General features: G+C 49.4%; 1 protein-coding gene across 12 annotated transcripts in view; it reads right to left on the bottom strand.

Annotated features, from left to right (window-relative positions):
• The window catches only part of PC (pyruvate carboxylase), a 103,340-nt gene that overhangs the window by 34,508 nt on the left and 45,725 nt on the right, over positions 1-23,107 (bottom strand). For 2 of the 12 annotated variants that reach the window (XM_055580694.1, XM_055580695.1), the window contains exon 3: positions 3,962-4,008. The exons of 7 other annotated variants lie outside the window; for them this stretch is intronic. The gene's annotated coding sequence lies outside the window, so the exon portion shown is untranslated. Of the gene's footprint in view, positions 1-3,961; positions 4,009-21,041; positions 21,242-22,447; positions 22,542-23,107 lie in introns of those variants that run through there. 3 more of the 12 variants (XM_055580692.1, XM_055580699.1, XM_055580698.1) reach the window with 2 other exon arrangements.

Raw genomic sequence — 23,107 nt, 5'->3', positions numbered from 1 at the left:
TGGTGTCCATTGCAAACTCTCAATGTCTGGACTGTGATTTTGAACTGTGGTGTTGGAGAAGACTCTTGAGAGTCCCTTGGACTGCAAGGAGATCCGACCAGTCCATCCAAAGGAAAATCAGTTCTGAATATTCATTGGAAGGACTGATATTAAAGCTGAAACTCCAATACTTTGGTCACCTGATTCGAAGAACTGACTCACTGGAAAAGTCCCTGATGCTGGGAAAGATTGAAGGTGGGAGGAGAAGGGGACGATAGAGGATGAGATGGTTGGATGCCATCACCAACTCAATGGACATGAGTTTGAGTTAACTCCAGGAGTTGGTGATGGACAGGGAAGCCTTGCATGTTGCAGTCCATGGGGTCGCAAAGAGTGGGACACGACTGAGCAACTGAACTGGACTGAATGTCTGGACAAAGATGTCAGGAAGGTGGAAATAAGAAGAGAGGTGCAGGATGAGCTGGGTACTAGGATCAAGGGACACTTTTTTTCCCTCTTTTTCTTTCTTTTATGAAACATTTGAAAAATACAGACAATATAGCCAGTAATATAAGACCGATAACCCCAGAATAAACTGTTATCAGTACACTGACTTAAAAGCTCTGTGGTAACAGTCAGGTCTGGTGAATGTGTGAATCAAACACAGGGGTTCATTTCTACCCTTCTGCAATCCCACTAAAACATCAGTGAAAGGGAAAGTCGGTCATTCGTGTCCGACTCTTTGCGACCACATGGACTATACAGTCCATGGAATTCTCCAGGCTAGAATACTGGAGTGGGTAGCCTTTCCCTTCACCGGGGGATCTTCCCAACCCAGGGATCGAACCCAGGTCTCCTGCAGTGCAGGCGGGTTCTTTACCAGCTGAGCCATCAGAGAAGCCCATCAGTGAAAGGATCTTTTTTGTTGTTGTTGGCTGCATTGCGCGGCTGGTGGGAAATTAAGTTCCTCGACTAGGGATCAGACCTGGGCCCTCGGCAGTGAAAGTGTGGAGTCCTAACCACTGGACCGCCAGGAAAGTCCCCAAAGGATCTTTCTTTAAACAGTACAAACCCTCAAGGATAAAGAATGGGAAAGCCCAGGGCAGCAGATAAGAGAGGCCGTGAAACTGGACGATGCACAGCATGTGGGCAAGTGACAATGAGCGAAGGGTGGGGAGCATGCAGAGGCAGTCACAGCACGAGCGAATGTGAGCCGCAGCCTCCGGGGAGACTCAGGATTCACTGGGTCGAAGGGCTTCCCTGGTAGCTCAGTTGGTAAAGAATCCACCTGCAATGCAGGAGACCCTGGTTCGATTCCTGGGTCTGGAAGATCTGCTGGAGAAGGGATAGGCTACCCACTCCAGTATCCTTGGGCTTCCCTTGTGGCTCAGCTGGTAAAGAATCCACCTGTAATGCGGGAGACCTGGGTTCATTCCCTGGGTTGGGAAGATGCCCTGGAGAAAGAAAAGGCTGCCCACTCCAGCATTCTGGGCTGGAGAATTCCACAGACTGTATAGTCCATGGGGTCGCAAAGAGTCGGACACGACTGAGCGACTTTCCCTTTCATGCGCAGCTATAATCTACGGGGTTGAGGGGCCCGAACCCCTCCCCCCCATGCCAGCAGAGCCACAGGAACAGCAAACGGCCTCAGCCCTGCGGAGTCTGGGACAGTCACTCCCTGAATCCTCGCAACGACCCCTGCGACTGTCCCCCTGCGTTCCCCGGTCTAGAGTTGTGGACACTGGGACTCAGGCAGGACAGATGGGGTCACATGCCCAGGGCACGCTGCTAGGAAGTTTAGAGCTGGGTGGAGTGGTCACAGGCATCCAGAGCCCCACTCCTGACCCACCAGGCACTGGTGCCTTTCAGAAGAGAGACGGTCCCTGGAAAGGCACCCCCGCGGCATGCGACCCAGAAGGGTACCCCACAGGGCCGAGGATAGCAGGGGAGACCACAGAGTCCTCATTCTACAAAGTGGCTCTCACGTGGATGGCCAGGGAGCACCCTGAGGGCTCCTCTCCAGGAGCCCGCCAGCCCAGGATGGACGTCCCGTGGCTACTGTCATGCACTGGGTGCCTGAAGAAAGGGTGGCCTGCAGCCTTCTCTCAGGATAAGGACCACCGGTCCACAGGCCCCGCCGTGCCCAGACTTTGCAATCAGCTTTAGCATGAAGGGATAGCCCAAGTCATCAGATGTCTGAGGACAGAGCTGAAAAACCCCCGAAAACAAATTGGGAATAAAAACACGGAACTCTGAGGAGAAAGTAATAGAGAGAGCAGATACTTAGTGGGGTGAAAAAAAAAAACAACTATAATTAATCTCAGAGAAGTAAGAGAAGCTATTGCATTAAGAGGCGGCAGCTATTTTAAAAAGGCAACGAGAAAGAGCTCTAGGGAATTAAAAATAGCATCACAGACATTTTTAAACATAATAAATAGAAGAATCAGGAGACAGTCGAGGACATCACCCAGAAAGCATTACAAAAAGACTGACACATGGCAAATCGGAGAAGAGGTGAGAAAATGGGAGACTGAGTCCAGGGAGCCCACTCTCAGGGAGCCCCTGGTGGGGGGTGCAGGGCAGAGTCAGCCGGCAGCGCCTCTTGGAGCCAAGGGACGCACCCTTGGGTGGTGCAGACCCTCTGAGCCCCAGCTGATGCGAAGAGTGCTGCCTCCAAGTGAGATGGGGGCATCCTGTCAGCTTCCTGTATTCATTCTCGGTGGCTTAAAACAACCGAGATGTTCACTTCTGGGGGCCAGAAGTTCTGCATCTGCTCCGCCGGGCCCAGATTGAGGCGCGGGCAGACACACCCCCTCCAGAAGCTGCAGGGCAGTGTCTTTCCTTGCCTCCTCCAGCTTCCGGGGCACCTCTGCTTGTGGCCGCATCACTCCTGTCTCTGCCTCTGTCATCACTTCTAGAACCGCACCTCTCTTTTGAGGACAACTGAGACGGCATTTAGGGTCCCCGGATAAGCCAGGGTCACCTCCCCTGTCAGAATCCTTCACTTCGTCATTTCTGCAAAGACCCTTCTCCTTGATAATGTGCCACAGATGATGACCTGGACATCGCTAGGGGCCGTCATGCAGCGCACTAGACTCCCGAAGACAAGAAGGCGGTCATGGTGGCACTGAGGCACTTCTGAGGGAAACTCTCACCAACTTCAAATTGGCACTTGCCATGGGCATTTGCCATCTACCTCTACAAGGATTAAACCGTGTGCTGCTGCAGCTGGTGACCTTCAACACGTCCTGAAAGGAGTTCAGGGTAGGGAGCAGGAATGAGGCATTCTGTGCTCCGGGAGAAACCGGCAGGACAGGTCTTCAGACGGTTAGATATTTTCAGGAGCTGATTTTATGAGCCCAATTCTTGCATCTCCCCATATCTGGAAAAGGGCTAATATCCTTCATGGTGACGACCATTTCTCCTGACTAGCCAAGCTTCATGAGACAGTAGAAACCTTCTGGAAAGTATGTGCCTCATTGCATGTAATCCCCCCTCACCAAAATCACACTTTCCCCCCAACTCTTCATGGCAGTCTCAGGGCCACCTGAGGTGCTGTCTCCAGGGCTGCAGTCCGCATTTTGCTCCAGAGAAAATTTAACTCACAGTTCTCACATTATGCATCTTTTTAAAGTTGATACACTCTCCAACCTAGAATTCTCTACCCAGTTAGACTGTCAATCAAGTGTGGGGGCAAAACAAAGGTGTGTTCATACAGGACTTGGCCAAGGAAGTCTTCCCACCCGCGTGTGCGTCTGTCCAGGAAGCTCCTGGGGGACGCGTGCTGACGAAACAAGGCAGTAAACAAACCAAGACGAGAGGCCTGGGGGGCACGGAAGGAAACCGGGGTCCTCAGGGGATGGCGCAGGCCCTGGTGGCTGCGGGAACGGCTGCTCCAGACAACAGCACAGGCCAGCAAGCTTCCCGGCGTGCGGCTCCGAGGGGGATGGGGGCTCTACAACAGACCAAAAGGCTGGATTACCTGATATCTCTGAAAGAACACGGAGGAGGTGGCAAGTTACAGCTGGTCTGGGGAAGAAAGAATGAGGTAAAAAGTAACTCAGGGAAACAGAAGTTGTACAGGGAAGTGTTATCATGTATACACTCAGTGGTCTCAATGGTCAAAATTTACTTCATTTTAATAAGGTTAAAACTGGAAGTGTACTTTAAAATGGTTACATGACCATGCGGGAAGGATTGGGGCGGGGAAAGTGGGCTGTGGGGGTGGGAGTAAAAGCAAGCTATACCTTGTGGCACCCCACTCCAGTACTCTTGCCTGGAAAATCCCATGGATGGAGGAGCCTGGTAGGCTGCAGTCCATGGGGTCGCTAAGAGTCGGACACGACTGAGTGACTTCACTTTCACTTTTCACTTTCCTGCATTGGAGAAGGAAATGGCAACCCACTCCAGTGTTCTTGCCTGGAGAATCCCAGGGATGGGGGAGCCTGGTGGCTGCCATCTATGGGGTCACACAGAGTTGGACACGACTGAAGCGACTTAGCAGCAGCAGCATACCTTGCAGAGGAGGAGCTCAGGAAATAGAGCCAATGGTATGGAGACAGGAGGGTGGGCTACGAGGAGTTAAAGGATGGAGCACCCCCAGGAGTTCAGCTCAGGTGAAAGACGGGCCTTGAACTGGATGAACAGTGCCCCCTGCTCTGAGTCCCAGTGTAGAACAACCCAGTGCCGGCCGTGGGCAGCCAGGAGGGTGTGGCTGGTTGGGACCCAGGGGACCATCTGAGGCACTGACCCTGCCAAGGGCTGAAATGACCAGTGGCTTCTGTGTCCCGGCTCTCTAGGCTGAGACATCACATTCTGAGAGGCACAGCCAGGGAAGGAGCAGCCCAGGGACGGTGGACCTGCAGTCAGACCTGAAGTGTGCTCCTTGTTCACACCCGAACTCCTGGTTAGCCACGGCTGCTCCGAGAGGCAGGATGAGACTTTAAGAAAGTCTTTTTAATAAAGACAGGATGAGATAAGCTTTAAGAAAAATAGCTGGCTGGTCAGGTCAGCAAAAGAGACTGATTAGAAAAAGAAATGACATTTCCCACTGAGGAGGTTTAAAACTTTTTTCTGAATGAGTTGATTTAGGTCAAGTGCGTCTTCTGGAATAACAAAACATTAGACTGATTTATGAGATTTCTCGGGCTTCTCAGGTGACACCAGTGGTAAAGAATCTGCCTGCCAATACAGGAAACTTAAGAGATGTCCACAGAGTCGGATGCAACTGAGCACCTGAGCACACACACACCACGAGATCTCTTAAGTTTCTCTTCTGATTTAGCTGTATCTTGGGGTGTTCCTATAACAGGTTGTGTTAATATTCTTTCTTTAAAGAAGAAAAGCAAAAGTTAGATATATTTGGAATTTAGATATTAAGTATATTTTACTTTGGGCTTCCCTGGTGGTGCGGTGGTAAAGAATCTGCCTGCCAATGCAGGAGACACAGGTTCAATCCCTGGGTAGGGAAGATCCCCCTGAAAAGGGAATGGCAACCCACTCCAGTATTCATGCCTGGGAAATCCTATGAACAGCAGAGCTTGGTGGGCTGCGGTTCCTGGGGTCACACAGAGTTGGACACACCTGAAGCACGAATGTATTTCAGTTTAAGATGTGCCATGACAGACTTCCCTCCATGCTTCCCCTTCAGGGGGCATGGGTTGGATCCCTCATTGGGTAACCAGGATCCCGTGTGTATTGCCAAGAAATTAAAAATAATAATAATTTAAATAAAGTGTATGTGAGTCAGAGACTGGTAGTTCTTAGCACAACCTGGGCAGAGAAATGTGAGTGGCAAGACTGATTACTTCAGTCTCCTCCTGGGCACCTGACTCTCTTCTCAACCAAGATAAAGCCACTGAGCTAAGGGCTTCCAGATTCAGCCCACTGAAATGCAAACTGTTCAGTGAGAATTTGAATTTCAACTAAACTGCATTCTTAGAAAAACATACAAGTATATCCCATGCAATGTACGGCACATACTTACAGTGCCGAGTTACGGGTTTATCTGAGATTTGAACTTAATTAGCTAGCCCGTGTTTATCTGGCAACCCCAGCACACCAGCGGTGCTGAGGCCCCGACTGGATCTGAGAAAAACACATGTGAAGAGAATTCCCAGATGTGACCTAACAGGGCAGGGAGCACACAGCGGGAAGGCCTCAGGGGTCCAACAGCCTGGGTTCCGATCGGGGCTCCGCCAAGCCCACCTAGTTCTGGGCAGGCCGCATGACCTCCAGGCCTTGATTTCTTCACCTGTAAAATCAGCATCAATGACAGCCATGTGCAGAGCCTGCGTACAAAGATCAAACGAGTTAATGCGTGTAGCGTGCTCAGAAGAGTGTCTGGCACATAAATTGGCCTTTATTATAAATGTCAGTTTTCAGTATCAGCAGTACAAAGGCTGAAGTGGGGACCGGCCCTGCTTCTGACGGGCAGAGGTAGGCAAGGCTGAGGCCGTGAAGGGGCACCAGAGGCAGCCGGGTGAGGCCGGGCTATGCAAGAAGCACCTTGTTTGTGAAGACGACGCTTTGAAGCACAACCGGACCCCCATAGCCTCCTCAGTCAAAGCAAGCTGGACCACCTAAGAAATGAGGTCATCCCACTCAGGCACATCCTCTGGGTGAGGACCTGTGGGCTGCCCACACAGGTGCCGCTGGCCCTACTGGCTCCCTGGCGCTGCCCTTTCCAACGCTGGGCTCAGTGACAGTGAGCTGGCGACGTGAAACTGACCCCAGTGGGCGTCTGGACACGACAGAAATCGGCAAATGCTACAACTAGAGCCCTTTCCTCACCTCCCTGGGACCCACAGTTCAAAGAACAACCAGACGGGCTGAGCATCCCGCAGTGACCTAAAGAAAGGCATTGAGCGTGGCCTGGGTGAGGGGTACCCTTCTCCACTTTCCCTTTAGGCTACAGAACTCAAATAAAGAGGCTTCTGGGGGAAGTTGATAGTGATACAGTCTTACTTCAGGAAACAAGAAAACTCTCAGATAAGCAGTCTAACTTACACCTAAAGCAATTAGAGAAAGAAGAACAAACAAAACTCAAAGTTAGTAGAAGGAAAGAAATTATAAAGATCAGAGTAAAAATAAATGAAATAGAGACGAAAAATAATAGAAAAGGTTGATGAAACGAAAAGCTAGTTCTGTGAAAAGATAAGCAAAATTGATAAGCCTTTAGCCATAAAAAGGGGGGGAGGGCTCAAATCAATAAAATTAGAAATGAAAAAGAAGTTACAGGTGACAACACAGAATACAGAGGATCATAAGAGAACACTGCAAGCAACTGTATGCCAATAAAATGGACAGCCTAGAAGAAATGGACAAATTCTTAGAAAAGTATAATCTTCCAAGTCTGAACCGAGAAGAAATATAAAATATGAACAGACCAGTCACAACTACTGTAACTGAAACTGTGATTTTTAAACTTCCAGCAAACAGAAGTCCAGGACCAGATGGCTTCACAGGTGAATTCTATCAAATATTTAGAGAAGAGTTGAAATCAACTCTGAATATTCTTTGGAAGGACTGATGCTGAAGCTGAGGCTCCAACGCTTTGGCCACCTGATGCAAAGAGCCTACTCATTGGAAAAGACCCTGATGCTAGCAAAGATTGAAGGCAAAAGGAGAAGACGGCAGCAGTGGATGAGATGGTTAGATAGCATCACTGACTCAATGGACATGAATCTGAGCAAACTCTGGGAGACAATGGAGGACAGAGGAGCCTAGCGAGCTGCAGTCCACAGGGTTGCAAAGTGTCAGACGCGACTTAGCGACTGAACAACCACCACCTATGGTCAATTAATCTACAACAAAGGAGACAAAAGTATACAATGGAGGAAAAAAAGTCTCTTCAATAAGTGGTGCTGGGAAAACTGGACAATTAGCTGTAAAAGAATAAATTAGAACATTCTCCAGTACTGTACACACACAAAAAAATTCAAGATGTATTAAAGACCCAAATATAAGATCAGATACTTAAAACTCTTAGAGGAAAACATGGGCAGAACACTCTTAGACATAAATCACAGCAATATCTTTTCAGATCCACCTCCTAGAATAATGAAAACAACAACAAACAAATGGGATCTAGTTAAACTTAAAAGCTTTTGCACAGCAAAGGAAATCATACAAACTAAAAAGACAGCCCTCAGAATGGGAGAAAATATTTGCAAACGAAGCTACCAATAAAGGATTAATCTCCAAAATACACAAACAGTTCATGCAGCTCAATATAAAAAAATCCCATCATAAAATTGGCTGTGTGCTGTGCTGTGCTTAGTCGCTCAGTCGTGTCTGACTCTGCGACCCCATGGACGGTAGCCCGCCACCCTCCTCTGTCCATGCGGATTCTCCAGTTAAGAATACTGGCGTGGATCACCATGCCCTCCTCCAGGGGATCCCCCAACCCTGGGATCGAACCCTGGTCTCCCACATTGCAGGCAGATTCTTTACCATCTGAGCCACAGGGAAGCCAGAAGATCTAAATATTTCTTCAAATAAGACGTACAGGTGACCAAAAAGCACATGAAAAGATGCTCAACGTCACTAATCATCAGTTCAGTTCAGTCACCCCGTCGTATCCAACTCTTTGAGACCCCATGGACTGCAGCAACACCAGGCTTCCCTGTCCATCATGCTAATTACCAGAGAAATGCAAATCAAAACTACAGTGAGATGCCTCCTAACACTGGTCAAAATGGCCATCATCAGAAAATCTAGAAACCATAGCTGGAGAGGGTATGGAGAAAAGGCCACCCTCCTACCCTGGGGGTGGGAACGTAAACTGGCAGAGCCACGACAGAAAACACTACGGAGGGTCCTTAAAAAACAAAACACGGAGCTGCCAGATGATTCGGCAGTCCCGCTGCTGGGTGTTTATCCGGAGACAACCACAATTCAAAAAGACGCGTGTACCCCAGCATCCACTGCAGCACTGCTTTCAACGGCCAGGACACGGAAACAACCCAAATGCCCATCTGCCAAGGAACGGACGAAAGGGATCGGCGCAGATACACCAGGGAATACTACTCAGCCGTAAAAAGAGTGAAGTAACGCCATCTGCAGCAACATGGCTGGACCTAGAGACTGTCACACTGAGTGAAGTCAGACAGAGACAAATATCATATGATACTGGTTATATGTGGAATCTGAAAAAATGATACAAGTGATCTATGTACAAAACAGAAGCAGACTCGCAGACTTAGAAAACGAACTCACGGTTACCAAGGGGAAAGGCCGCGGGGAGGGACAAATCAGGGATTTGGGACCAACACAGGACACACTATTATATGTAAACTAGGTAATCAACAAGGACCTACTGTACAATACAGGAAACTCTGCTCAACATTCTGTAATGACCTATGAGGGAAAAGAAGCTAGAAAGGAGTAGATGATGTACGTGTATAACTGAATCACCTTCCTGAACACCTGAAACGAACACAGCATCGTAAATCAGCTGTGCTGCTGTTTAGCAGCGGAGATGTGTCCAGCTCTTTGTAACCCCAGGAACTGCAGCCCCCAGGCTCCTCTGGCCAGGAGCCTGGACAAGATTTCCTAGGCAAGAATACTGGAGTGGGTTGTCATTTCCTTCTCCAGGGGATCTTCCCAACCCAGGGACTGAACCTGCATCTCCTGCTTGGCAGGCTGATTCTTTACCACTGAGTCTCCTGGGAAGCCCAAATCAACTATACTCCTATATATATATATATATATATATATATATATATATATATATATATATATATATATATAAAAAGAGCCCTCTGTGTCTTTTGTAAGTCTCTTGTATAGAGTGCTTAATTCGGTCAAAACATGAGGATGAGCTAAGGAAGAAATGAATCAGAAACTCTCCCTACACTCAAGGCAGTTCAGAAACCATTCTGCAACACTAATGAAACTGTGAGAACATCACGATAAAGATTCCTTTGGTAATCTCATTTAACAATGTGAAAATTAGTCCTTGCTTTTTAGAGAACAGATTTCCTTGTTCATATAACCTTGATATCTTTTCTCTCCCCACCCCCACCCCCCCATCTCTCTTTCTTAAGCAACAGAGGCCTTTGCAGGTTGAAATGTGAGGATTTACAACAACAGCTGTTGGATATACATGTCAAATGTCGATTCTATACCAGAACTTACCCTGTCCCTCCCCCATCCCAGATGACACACACTCCCCAAAACCCAATACCTCTTGTCCTCTGTCCCCAGAGAACTAGGGCTTCAGTCTGGGGGTCACTTTTGCCCTTCTCTTTCCTACATCTGGTCAAGAAGGCCCATCAGTTCTTCCTCTGAAGTCACTCACATCCTCCTTCCTTTCATTTCCACTAACCCACCCCTGATGGCACCCTGTTTACTACCTGAACTACTGTAAAAGCCCCCTATCCATGACCATTCATTGCCACTGGCTGGCTTTGGCTAGCAATTCACGCTGTATACCAGGGAGAACACCCCAAATGCAGGATTCCTTTCACTCTCTTTTTAAAAAACCCTGCTACGACCTTTATCACCCACAGGTAAGAATCTTGCCTCCCGTCATTAGTCCCACCTGCCTGTCAAGCCTCACTTCCCACCATCCCTCAGCCTCTGGGGTCCTAACACCAGCCAAACTGCTTCCTTCTCGTTCCCAAGTGGTCCAAGCACGCTCCCGTCTCCCGTCAGAGCACTCCCTCCACCGAGACACTCCCCACCTGGATGCCCTTTTCTCTGCACAAAGCCTGCTCCTGGCTGGGTAATTTTTTTTTTCTCTCCCGCCCAAAATCCCACCAAAACTTTGTTGTTGCTAAGTCGTTTCTGACTCTTTGCAACCCCATGGATTGTAGCCCACCAGGTTTCTCCGTCCTTCACTATCTCCCAGAGTGTGCTCACATTCATGTCCATCTCATCCTCTGCCGCCCTCTTCTCCTCCTGCCCTCAATCTTTCCCAGCATCAGGGTCTTTTCCAATGAGTCTGTTCTTCGCATCAGGTGGCCAAAGTATTGGAGCCTCAGCTTCAGTCCTTCCAATGAATATTTAGGGTTGATTTCCTTTAGGATGGACTGAGTAAAAGAAATTTTTGTTTTTAGATTTTTTTTTTTTAATTGGACCATTTGTTTTTCCAAGTCTTTACTGAATTTGTTACAATATTGCTTCTGTTTTATGTTTTGGTTTATTGGCTCTGAGGTATGTTTTATCTTGGCTCCCCAACAAGGGACTGAACCCACACACCCCCTGCATCAGGAGGCAAAGTCTTAACCAATGGCCAACCAGGGAAGTCCCAACAGGTTTTTGTCTTTTAAGCTGTCAATCCCCAAAGACAGGAAGACCAGGAGGGGAGACCACAGGAACATCATGGCCCTACCTGGCAGTGGGAAGGCTGATCATCTACCAAAGTCCACCACAGAATCCAAGAAAGGGTAGGGAACTGTGAGCCAGGTCCTGGGATGAACAGGCTGATATGTACAGTGGAAGCTGGTGAGAGCTTCTGAGAAGCAGTTAGACCCTAGATCCTCATGCTGCTGGAGACCACCCTCCCCTGCCCTCTCCTGAAGAACAGAGGTCTGCTCTCTGGAGAGGGCGAAGCTCAGGGTCTGCACTGGGAGTGCAACGCACGTCTGAGGGCCGGGGTACTCTGTCAGAAACAGGAGGGGAAGGTTAAGTGAGCCTGTTCATCCCGTCCCCTCGCCCACTCAGCCCCTAGAGCACAAGCAGCCAGCCCTTCCCCTCCTCCAATACCTGACCCAGCCCAAGAGGGAAGACCTCAGGATATTGACACTGAGGTTCCCCAACAAACAGCATGCCTCATCACCACTGTGCAAGCGGGAAGCTGGACTCCCAGGCAGTTTTTAGCCCCTACTACTAATTGTGAGCAGGCAACCAAAGATCCCTGGGCAGCTGAGAACAGATTCCTTCAAAGACAGAGACCAAAGAAAAGCAGCAGAAAAAAAGCAATTTGGAGGAAACAGTTAATGCAAGGAGGAAAAAACTTAAACACAGCACTAATATCCTCAAAGAAGCAAGAGATTACACAGGTGAGACAATAGGATGCTTGCATATATTTTTAAAGACCTAGTCAGAGAGCAAGAAAAGCTCTTGGAAAGAAAAAATATGATGGGAAAGACAAAAGAAAAAAAAAAATCAATAGAAGGGTTGGAAGATTAGGTTAAGGAAATCTCCTAGAGACTGAAACCAAAGGACAAAGAAATGGAAAGTAGGCAAGAAAGGGGAAAAAATGTGAGGCCATTAAGAGATCCAAAAATTAAATAACAGTTTCAGAAAGAGAGGACAGGGAAAACACAGGGGAAGAAATAATTCAACATACCCCCAGGACAGGAGGTCACGTTTCCACATGCAAGTATGCATTGAGCCAACAGGATGGACGCATGCAGACCCACACCACGCAAGGCATGACATGTCAGATGCTGTAAGCTTTCAGAAAGTGGGGGAAAGGGGGCACAAAGAACCCGAAATCAGCAAGGTTCGGGATTTCTCAACAGCAACTTGGGAAGATAGAAAGGTACAAAGCAGTCTTCAAAACTGCAAAGGGAAAATGATTTCCAGCCTGAAACTCTCCATCCAGTGGAACCATCAATTATGTGTGAAGGTGAAATAAAAAGAAAGAACAGGGCTGCTACGACTGACTTCCAGGTGATGCTTCTCAAGGAGCTACTATGGATGAGCCCCCACCCCAAACAAGGGGCAAACAGGCCGGAAGGGAGCAGGAGCTGCAAGAAGAGGAAAGCAGAGGTGCCCGCAACGCAGCACATAGAGGGGGCACCAAGTGAGGCGTGGACTACTCAGAGCTGCTTCCCCGGGCCGCTTCCCTCAGGGGCCCTGAAGGAGAACGGAGCCAGTACGCGCGCTGATGGGATGCGGCCTCTGGGTGAACCTGTGATGAAGGCAGCATGAGGGACACTTGAGGCCCGAGGCCTTGCCCCTAACTGACATGGGAATACTAAAGTATGTGCTCCTCCATGACTGCTTCTCCAATGTTCCCAAGGTTCATCCGTGTTGCTACAGGTAACAGGACTCCATTTAATTGCCAAAGAACATCCCACTGTACAGACACACCACGTTTTGCCAACCCATTCAGCAGACATTTCGGTTGTTCCTGCTTTTTGGCTATTATGAATAACACCGTGGTGAGCACTGGTGTACAAGCTTCAAGCCCACATATGTTTTCCTCTCTTGGGTATATACTGCTGGATGGTATGGTAACTCTATGATTAACCACTTGAGGAACAGGCAGACTGTTCTCCACAGTTGGGGCTCCATTTTCTATTTCACCAGCAACATGTAAGTGCTCCAATTCTACATCCTCGCCAAAACTTGTTATCATCTGTCTTTGTGATCAGCCATTCTAGTGGGTATGAAGTGATATCTCAGTGTGGTTTTGATTTATATTTCCCTGATGACCAATGATGTTGAGCACACTGGCCATGTGGACATCTCCTTTGGCAAAATGTCTACTCTGAGTCCCTGCGTTTGGATTATTTATATCTCTCTTGTTGAGCTGTAAGAGTTTAAAAAAATATATATTCTAGACACGAGTGCCGATCAGATACATGGTTCACAAAAACTTTCTCCCATTCTTTGAACTGCCTTTTCACTTTGATACTGTTCTTTGCTGCACAAACGTTTTTAATATTGATGAAGCCTCATTTATCTATTTTTAAAATTTTATTGTGTGTGTTTTTGCTGTCGTATCTAATAAACCACTGCCTAACCCAATATCACAAAGATTTATGACTGTGTTTTCTTCTGAGAGTTTTATACCTTTAGCTCTTACATTTTTGACTTTGATCCACTTTGAATTTCATGTGCGGTATGAGGTTGGGGTTCAGCTTCATTCTTTTGCATCTGGATGTCCAGCTGTTTCAGCACCATTTGTTGAAAAGACTATTCTTTCCCTATTTTAAATTATCTTGGCATTAATTGGGCTCTTGTTAGAGCTCAGCTGGCTATAAACGTAAGGGTTTATTCCTGAGCTCGCAATTCTAGCCCATGGATCTGTATGTCGGTCCTTATGTGACTGCCACAGTGCCTTGATTACTGTAGCTCTGCCGTAAGCTTTCTGTGAGTTCTCTATGTTCTTTTTCAAGATTCTTTTGGCTGTCTGGTTCCCTTACATTTCCATGTGAATTTTCGGCACATTCTGTCATCTGCAAGTAAAGGCAGCTGGAACTGTGAAAGATATGACATTGAATCTGTAGATCAATTTAAGGACAGTCGCCATCTTAACAATATTAAGCCTTCTCATCATGAACATAGGGAGTCCATTGATTTATTTAGGTTTTCTTTCATTTTTCAACAATGTTTTATATGCTTAGAAGTTTTTCACTTCTGTTAAATTTATTCCTGAATATTTTATTCTTTTTGATGATACTGTAAATGGAATTTTCTTCCTTTCCCATTGACTGCCTCTGTATAGAAATACAATTGACTTCTGTGTATTGACCTTGTGTCCTGCAACCTTGCTGAACTCCTTTATTAGCTTTAAAAGATTTTAGTGACTTCCTTAGATTTTCCTATATAAGATCGTGTCAGCTGTAAAGATACTTTTACTCCTTCCTTGCCAATCTGTATGCCTTTCATTTCATTATCTTTCCTAATTGCCCTTAATGACTAAATCTGAACTGGTGACTAATTTTGATTTGGAGACAGCCTCTGCCCAAAGGGCAGCGGCTGCCATGACCCTTAGGAGGGCCACACTCTGCTTGTCACACCTGTTGATTTGTTTCCACCAGGAACGAGCCTTTGGGAGGTTTCCTGGTTGGTTCCTCTCCTCTCACCTCCCTGCATCCCCCTTCTCTGCTCCAAGCCAGGGAAGCTAAGGCCTGTGGATAGAGGCACCTGGGTCCCCAGACTGGCTGGCGTCCTGCAGGTTCAGCCAATGGGAGGCCTGAAGGAGAAAGGAGCCTGGGAGCAGAGAAACGTGGGTTCTGATCTTCCCCAATCTTTACCCTCGATGCCACAGTCCTGAGTCGGGATGCATCCAGCTGCTCTGGCAGTCCCGGCTGGGCGCTCTTGCCTCCACACTGTCAACCCGCCCTGGAGGCTGGAGGAAACACTCACGATTTCCTCTCCGCCCCTACCAAGCCTAGAGGTTGCAACGACTTCCCACTGTGGCTCATCCCTGGGTGCCTCAACCTCCCTTGTTGGGTTCCTGATTGTCTTGGCTGATTAATTCAGTTTCTCAGAATCAATGCATGACTATCAACCATTCCCGGCAGCCTTTACTGCTATTCTGCTAAACACCCACGCCCCAAACATCCCTACAGAGGGAGGCCCAGAACCTCGCTCAGTGTTAAAACCTGGTTCCCTGGTAAACTGATCACCAACACACAGGCTCCACGAGCTGAGGACATGGTGAGGGAATTCGGTGGCAAAAAGCTTCCATTCCTGGAAGGAGGAAAGTAAACAGCCACCCAGACAGGACATGACCTTGACTATGGCTGCTGCTGCTTTCTCTCCTTTTTCTTGATTCCCTACAAAAGATATTCCTTTGCGGCCCCTTGATCTGACCTTTCACTCTGCTTTGGAATTTGAGCACAAAAACTGTCCAGAGGTTTCCCAGAGACCAAGTCCTAGGCATCCGCTACTGCTGGTTTAATGCTAATGACCACAGTCACCTGGCAAAGCGTCAGGAGCACAGATTGTGCAGACTTTGTGCAAGCCGTTTGTGCAGGCTTGCTGCCGAGTGCCAGCCATGGCATTAAGAGCTTCAGGTTACCTCATTTAACCACTGAGAACCTTGTAGGGTGAGTAGTAGAGCCCCAGCTATGTAAGTAAGGGAACAGAAACTCAAGATTCAATAGGTTGGCCATGGTCTCCAAGCTCAAAGGCGCTCGCCTTCCATTCTTTCCATCATCCTAAGCTGTGTCTCAGTCATGGCCCTGCTCCCCAGGAGTCTGCTGTGGACAGATTTAAGGTCTACCATCCTGGGATTTCCCTGGCGGTCCAGTGGCTAAGGCTCTGCACTCCCAGCGCAGGGGGCCAGGATTCAATCCCTGGTCAGGGAACCAGATCCCACATGCCGCACCTAAAGATCCTGTATGCCTCAACTGAGACTCAGCACAGCCAAATAAAAAATAATGAAAATAAAGTATTTTGTAAAAGGATCTACCATCCTCCCTAGATTATCCGTCACCACCCTCTCTCGCCCCTGCCTGCCACCCCCAAACTATTCCTCCCTGACCATCAAGCTTGCCTCACGTGGGCAGGTAGGGCTGCTTCCCCCACCAGCTGGGCCAGCGTCACACCCACGCCTCGTCCCTCCAGCACAGCTTCTCCCGCAGGCGAACTGTGCCCACTGGTCCTGTGCCCATGGGTGGTGAAAGCCTGACTGAGCACCCAGCTGAGCAGAGCAGGAAACCCCCCCCGGGTTGTTTTGAAGTTTCGCAGCGATGGCCACAGGCTCACCACCACACACCGGCCTTTACCCTGCAGGGCACGCCCGGGGAGGGGAGGGGGCAGGGTGGCCGCCATCCGGTCCGGCACCTACAACTGCAGGCCCTTTCACCTACTGGGCAGGTTCTGAGGAGCCAAGACTCCCTCTCTGCCCTCCAACAGCAGCGGGCGTGATCCCTTGAAGGTAACAGTGTCTCCTTCAACATTGAGAAGTTAGATTGCTGAAAATCCTCCAGGGAGGAAGGAACCTTCCAGCTGAGGACTTTAGACTTCATGGAAAAACAGTTTGGGGACCTAAGGTAGTAAATGAATTACGAAAACCTGGGCGACAGACTGCCTTTCCCACCTTCTCAGTCCCAGCCTAAACGTCCTTCTCCTGGAGGCCCTCTTAGTGCCTCCCACCCCCTCTGAGGGAAGACGTCATGTCTTACGATAATTACAAAAACAATAATAATAATAGCTACAAATGTCTGCTGGGCTTCCCAGGTGGCAAAGGGGTAAGGAACCGACCTGCCAATGGATTAATGCTGGAGACGCAGGAGACACATTTTGACCCCTGAGTCAGGAAGATCCCCTGGAGGAGGAAATGGCAACCCACTCCAGTATTCTTGCCTGAAAAATCCCATGGACAGAGGAGCCGGTGGGCTACAGTCCATGGGGTTGCAAAGAGTTGGACGCGACTAAGCACGCACAAGTGCCAGGTCTGGACGAGGCACCAGCCAGGTCTCCTGACACTTAGGAGGCGGGTATTATCCCATTTGAAACTTTACTGAGTGGCAACTTTGTTGCTGTTGTTCAGCAGCTTGCATACTATAATCATATTTAACAATATTCTTAAAGCTCTCTGCAGTTTATAAAGTGCTTTATCTTTTTTTAAGATTATTTTTTTGATGTGGATGATATTTTAGGCCTTTATTGAGTGTGTTATAATATTGTTTGCTTTATGGTTTGGTTTTTTTGGCTGCGAGGCACATGGGATCTAACCTACACCCCGTTTGGAAGGTGAAGTCTTAACCGCTGGACCACCAGGCAAGTTCCTAAAGTACTTTAATGGACACTCTCATTGGGCTTCCCTGGTGGCCCATCTGGTAAAGAATCTGCCTGCAATGTGGGAAACCTGGGTTCGATCCCTGGGTTGGATAGATCCCCTGGAGAAGGGAAAGGCTACCTACTCCAGTATTCTGGCCTGAAGAATTCCATGGACTGTACAGTCCATGGGATCGCAAAGAGTCGGACATGACTAAGCAACTTTCACTTTCAGACGCTCTCATTTGCTACTAACAGGAACCTTGACTAGCCCAATGGCCAGCAGCATCTTCACAGTTTCATTTTCAAGACAAGGAGAATGGCCTTTCTGGCCCCATCTGCCCCCCGACTCCAGCACCGCCTCCTTACCTCCCTGCCGCCTCAGTGTTCTGTCCTGAAGCCCACTTACCATTTCTGCTCACTGCGCCAGCACCCCGGGAGCTGGAGCTTTGGCAAGATAAAGGGGGAAAACAGCCAGGATCTGGGGGCGAGGGGGAGTGGGTGACAGTTGGGTGAAGTCAGGCAGAAGCCTCCCCGCATTGAGGGCAGAGCCCTGGTGAAGTGAAGGCAGGGGCCACACACCTTCATACACCAGCTGTGGACCCAACACCATGTGATTCCACGCAAAGGGCAAGGTCTGACAGTCAGAAAACTCAGGTTCAATTTCCAGCTTTGCCACCATATAACCTTGAGGCTCAATCTACCTCTCAGCACCTGTGTGATACTGTAATCTATAAGAATCATATAACCTGGGTGGGTTTTTTTTGTTGTTTTTTCCAGGTTCCAGAGGGCAGAGCTCCTAAAGCCCCTGGAATTTCCTGAGTGGCATGGGAGACAGGAGCAACTTTTCTCATTCATAATTAGCCCCTTTCAATCACACCTGGGATTATGCTAATGCGGTGACTCCTGGGAAGCCCCTAGACAGCGTCAGGATGGGGGTTGGTTGCCAGAGGAATCAACCCTGCGATTAGAAGTTTGGAACTTTCAGCCCTACTCCCCTACATGGAGGGGCGGGACTGGCCTACCAGACCCGTGTAAGGGAACCTCCATAAAAACTCCAAGCCATGGACTTCAGAGAACTTCCAGGTTGGTGAATCCACCCGTGTGCCAAGAGGTGGCGCAGCCCCATCCGTGGGGACGGAAGCCCCTGCACCCCGCATCCTTTCAGATCTTGCCCTATGCACGTCCTGTGCACCTCAGACAGACTGTTCACGGCATCCTTTATAGTAAAACTGCTAATAGCAAAGTGCTTTTCTCAATTCTGTGAGCAGTTCTAGCAAATTACGGAACCTGAGGAGGAGTCAGGGGAATCTGATGCACAGCTGGCTGGCTGGACGTCCAGGAGGCCAGCTCTACAATTAGTGTCTGAAGCAGAGGCTGTCATGTGGGACTGAGCCCTTCACCTGTGGCACCTGCACCAACCCTCGGCGTCAGAACTGATTCAGTGTCAGAACTGAATTGAATGGGAGGATACCTAGTTGATGTCTGCAGAGAACTGGAGAATTGGTTAGTGCAGGGGAGAACCCCACATATTCAATGTCAGAAGTGTTATGAGTGAAAAGCAGTTCACACTCATCAGTCCACCTATAAAGCAGGCTTACCTGCCCAACCAAGAGCAGACTCACATAGAAGAGGCCCTGATGCCGGGAAAGATTGAAGGCAGGAGGAGAAGGGGATGACAGAGGATAAGATGGTTGGATGGCATCATTGACTCAATGGACATGAACTTGAGCAAGCTCTGGGAGATGGTGAAGGATGGGAAGCCTGGCATGCTGCAGTCCATGGGGTCGCAAAGAGTCGATCATGACTGAGCGACCGAACAACAACAATCTGCCCAACACAGAAGGCTGATGAGTGAGTGACCTGTTGTATCTGAAACTGCAGACCATGCCTTCGGTTTCATAAAGTGTAAACTGCAAAACGTCCTCAATGATTAGATTTCATACAACCAGAGCCATCAAGTGTTTATCAAGCACTGATTGCCTGTAACACATACTCGATGGACAGAGGATAATATAGAACATGACCTGTGTCTTCAAGAAACTTTCTGTCTGGCAAGGAGACAAGACCAGTACGTCTGAAATATAAGAACTATTTAACACCTGGTGTACGCAAAGGAGGTGGCAGAAGGCAGCTGAGGAGAGCTGGGTACGGTGCCACGGGGGAGGGGATTTGACTCGTGCTCAGAGGAAGGATCCACTCGAGAGGTCCTGGCAGGTTGCAGCACCTGGCACCTGGGGTGTTGGCGGGCGGTGGGCAGTGAGAGGCAGGGGCCTCCTCTTCCTGCAAGCCTGACTAGTTTAGGGTCAGGGTCAGGCGTCATCAAGTAGATGCTGATCAAGTGAAAAGTCTGGCATGGAATCAACAGAAAATGAAGTTGGAGAGGTTCAGTGAAATGAGAAGCAAAGAAAAGGCACTCATTCATTCATTTGCTATTGATTGAGCGTTTGTAACACGCCAGGCACTTGGACAGAGAGAAGAGGTCCCTGCCATCATGAAACTGACATTTCATTCCAGTCAGGAGACCAAATACACAAACAAGATTGTTCAAGATCCATCCAGATTAGTAAGTACTGACGACCTCATCTCTGATTCCTCCTCATGCCAGGCGTCTCTTCGAGTTGCCTGACCAAGAATAAAGTCAGAGGAACCACATCCCTTCATCCCTGGTCCAGGACACTAGGGAGAAAAGGCACATTCCTTATCAACTTCTGCTCCTGGGAAGTTTGGGACAAAACAAAGGGAACTGCATGTCCATCCCCTTCATCTATTCCTTGAACACAAACACACCACACACAGCCAGTCTCTCCCTTCTCCATCAATCTTTATCCTGTGACCTGGAGGAGAGTTTGGCCTGTTTGCAGTTGAAGATAAGAACCAGAAGCCATCTGGGGCCCGTTTCTGTTTTTCCTCCCCGTAAACTGAGGGAAAGGTTTTGTTCTAAGCAAATGGGAGAAGTCCTCCCTGCTTACACCTGAACTGTGAGTCTGCTCAAACGCCAGAAAGCTGGCCTCCCAGGAGGCGGTGCCACCTGCTTTCCATTCACTGCTGTCTAGGATACAATCACAGACTCACGTCCGGAGGAGAGCTGATCTTTCCCAGGCTCCTAAGGGAGAGCCAGGCCTTCCGGCTCGGGGCTCCAGCGCGCTTCATCCAGACCCGAGTGAGCCAAGGACGTGCATCTCAGCACGTGTGCGCTTCAGGTCCCTGGCCTGGTGCTGTGCTCAGAGCAGACACTCCCCCTGACTGCCGCCAGCTGCACCATCTCCGCAAGGGACCCCAGGCAAAGGACCCAGGTGGCCTTTCCCCTAAATGCTGCCACCACACAAAGGCATTCTAGCCCAGAGCTCCAGAACCCACGGCCCATCTTCCTCTGTCCCTAGGTCTTGGGCAGAACCCCTTCTGACCGTCGGTAGGGTTTGTCTTCCTCCGGCTCCTCGGTTTTGCCCACCCCTGACCAGTGTCCCCACTGGCCCGTGAGCAATGGTCCAGCCCAGCCCTCCCGGGTTCCTGCCCCAGAACCCACCTGCCGTCTCCTTTCCCAAGTATGAGAAGGCTGCCAACTTCCAGAGAGGAGAGAAACAGCGGCCACAGTGCATGCACGCCCCCCCAGGAGAGCAACCTGGAGGCGCTGAGGGTGGTCCCCTTACCGCGGCAGCTGGTCCGTAGGGCCCAGGGAGGCCACACTGTCCTCGGTGCCGGAGCGAACACCCAAGTCTGGGCCCTCTGCCCGCTGCCTGTTTATAAGTGACGTTCTGGGTTAAGCCTCTGTCAATGACTTTCCAGAATTGCCCCCTCCCTTACAGCTCAGGGGAGAGAGAGGCTGCTTGTGAGCCAACTTCCAACTCATGACTAGACCTTGAACAGACTGTTTGAGAAAAGGCAAAAAACACAAAATCAGGTCAGGGGTGAGCTGGGAGGAGGCAGTGAAAAGCCGCTGCCCGAGGGTTCTGGCGGAAGGATTAAAGGGCAGTGTGTTTGGGTTTTACAGGGGGCGGAGGAGCAGGCCAGGGATGGAGAGCTGGGCAGGAGAGGGACCTTCTGGCCTAAGAAAAGGAGCAGAGGATCCCCCGGGAGAAGAAAAACTGAGGCATCTAATGTCCTTCTCCTCCTGCTGAGTCCTCGGGATGGCTCAGGCTGTCCCCTGGGAACAGGTGACATCATGTGGCCAGGAGACTGGATTTCTTGCAAGGGCATATGTCAACCTCGTGGCTCTTATGGGCTGTTGACCTGATGTGAGCAAGGGTTTTATTTTTTAAATTTAATTTTTGGCCACACTGTGCAGCTTGCCCCTGACCAGGGATTAAACCTGGGCAACGGCAGTGAAAGCACCGAATCCTAACCACTAGGCCACCAGGGAACTCCCTTAGCAAGGTTTTAAAATGCTTGCCCACACTACTGAGCCCACCCAGACCAGTCCATTTAAGGTACTGTTCTCCCAAAGACCGGGCCAATCAAGAACAGGAACAGAGCGCCCACCCCCTGGGCGCCACCCGCTACCACCAAAACAAAAGACAAACCAGCCTCAGCCCTGACACGTTCTTGGAGGAAGCAGAGTCAATAACTCACTGTCCTAACACTTTGCTTAGTGTCCAGAACCCAAGGTTAATTAGTCAGAGAGGGCTTTCTCTGGCTCCACGTGTCATGGCAAGTGGTGCCCAGCTAACGTGGTGTGCTGAGCCTGCTAAAGAAACGGGGGCACGCTGGCCCCTAAGTCAGGCAGAGGTCCACATCACAGGAGCCTCCGGGAGCCCACAAATTAAGTGAAAGCACAGAGGGGCAGGGAGCTTGCTCAGTCCTCTAGGATCCAGATCCTGACCCACACAGGTACTTCTGTTTCCACCTCGTCTCCATCTTTCTCCAGAGCTGACAACAAGTAGCCTCGTGACTCCCCTCTGGCCCACCAAGGCAGGGTGAGAACCACTCCTAGACCCTGCAAATTATAGGCAGCTGGAGATCCTGGGAGATGAGGCCAGAATGACATTCCAGTGAAAGGCTCTATCTGGGAACAGAAAAATGGTTCGTCATCTGTAAAACGGGGATTAACAACACATACCTTGCACAGTTGTTTGTGGGAGCTCAAAGGATCTGGTTATTATGAATAGCCACGTTCTATTCAACAGCAGCAGGAAAGAGATCCAGAGATAACCCTGGAGGATAAGAAAGAGGCTGACAGGTGGCCTGGCAGGGAAGCAGGAAGAAGTGTTCCGGGAAGAGGGAGCGTTGTGACCGGGAGGCCACCTGGCTTTACGAGTTCACAAGCCACGTGCGGCCTGGTGTGGCAGGGACACCAGTTGCCACAACAAGGCTGGAGAGAAGGCAGGCTCCCCACCCCTCACCTGCATCACAGAGACACGAAATCATCGTTCCTGCTGTTTTCAGTCTAAGTGGAACAGAACTTCCAGCACTGGAAGTTGCAGCAACTAACTTCCTATGCAGTTGTGAAACACCACCAAGGCCACCAATTACTACTTCTTCATGGCTGTTTTCTTTAACTTAGGAAACGGAAGTGGAGGAGAGGAGGAAGGGTCTGCCTCAGGTAAACTGATGGCAAAGTTACTCACTGCTGCTCTGGTTCATAAGGGTTGCTCGGACATGGAAACAACGCTGTTGACCATGGTGTGACAGACAGACTTCCCACCAGGGACTCTACAGAGGAAAGACACTGGTCTGCACTCGGCTCCCTGGATGGGGAAAGGTGGGCAACGAGAGGCAG

This window comes from Bubalus kerabau, chromosome 5 (assembly GCF_029407905.1).
Source record: "Bubalus kerabau isolate K-KA32 ecotype Philippines breed swamp buffalo chromosome 5, PCC_UOA_SB_1v2, whole genome shotgun sequence".
Taxonomy (NCBI): Eukaryota; Metazoa; Chordata; class Mammalia; order Artiodactyla; family Bovidae; genus Bubalus; species Bubalus kerabau.
This window is presented reverse-complemented; position numbering and strand designations above follow the sequence as displayed.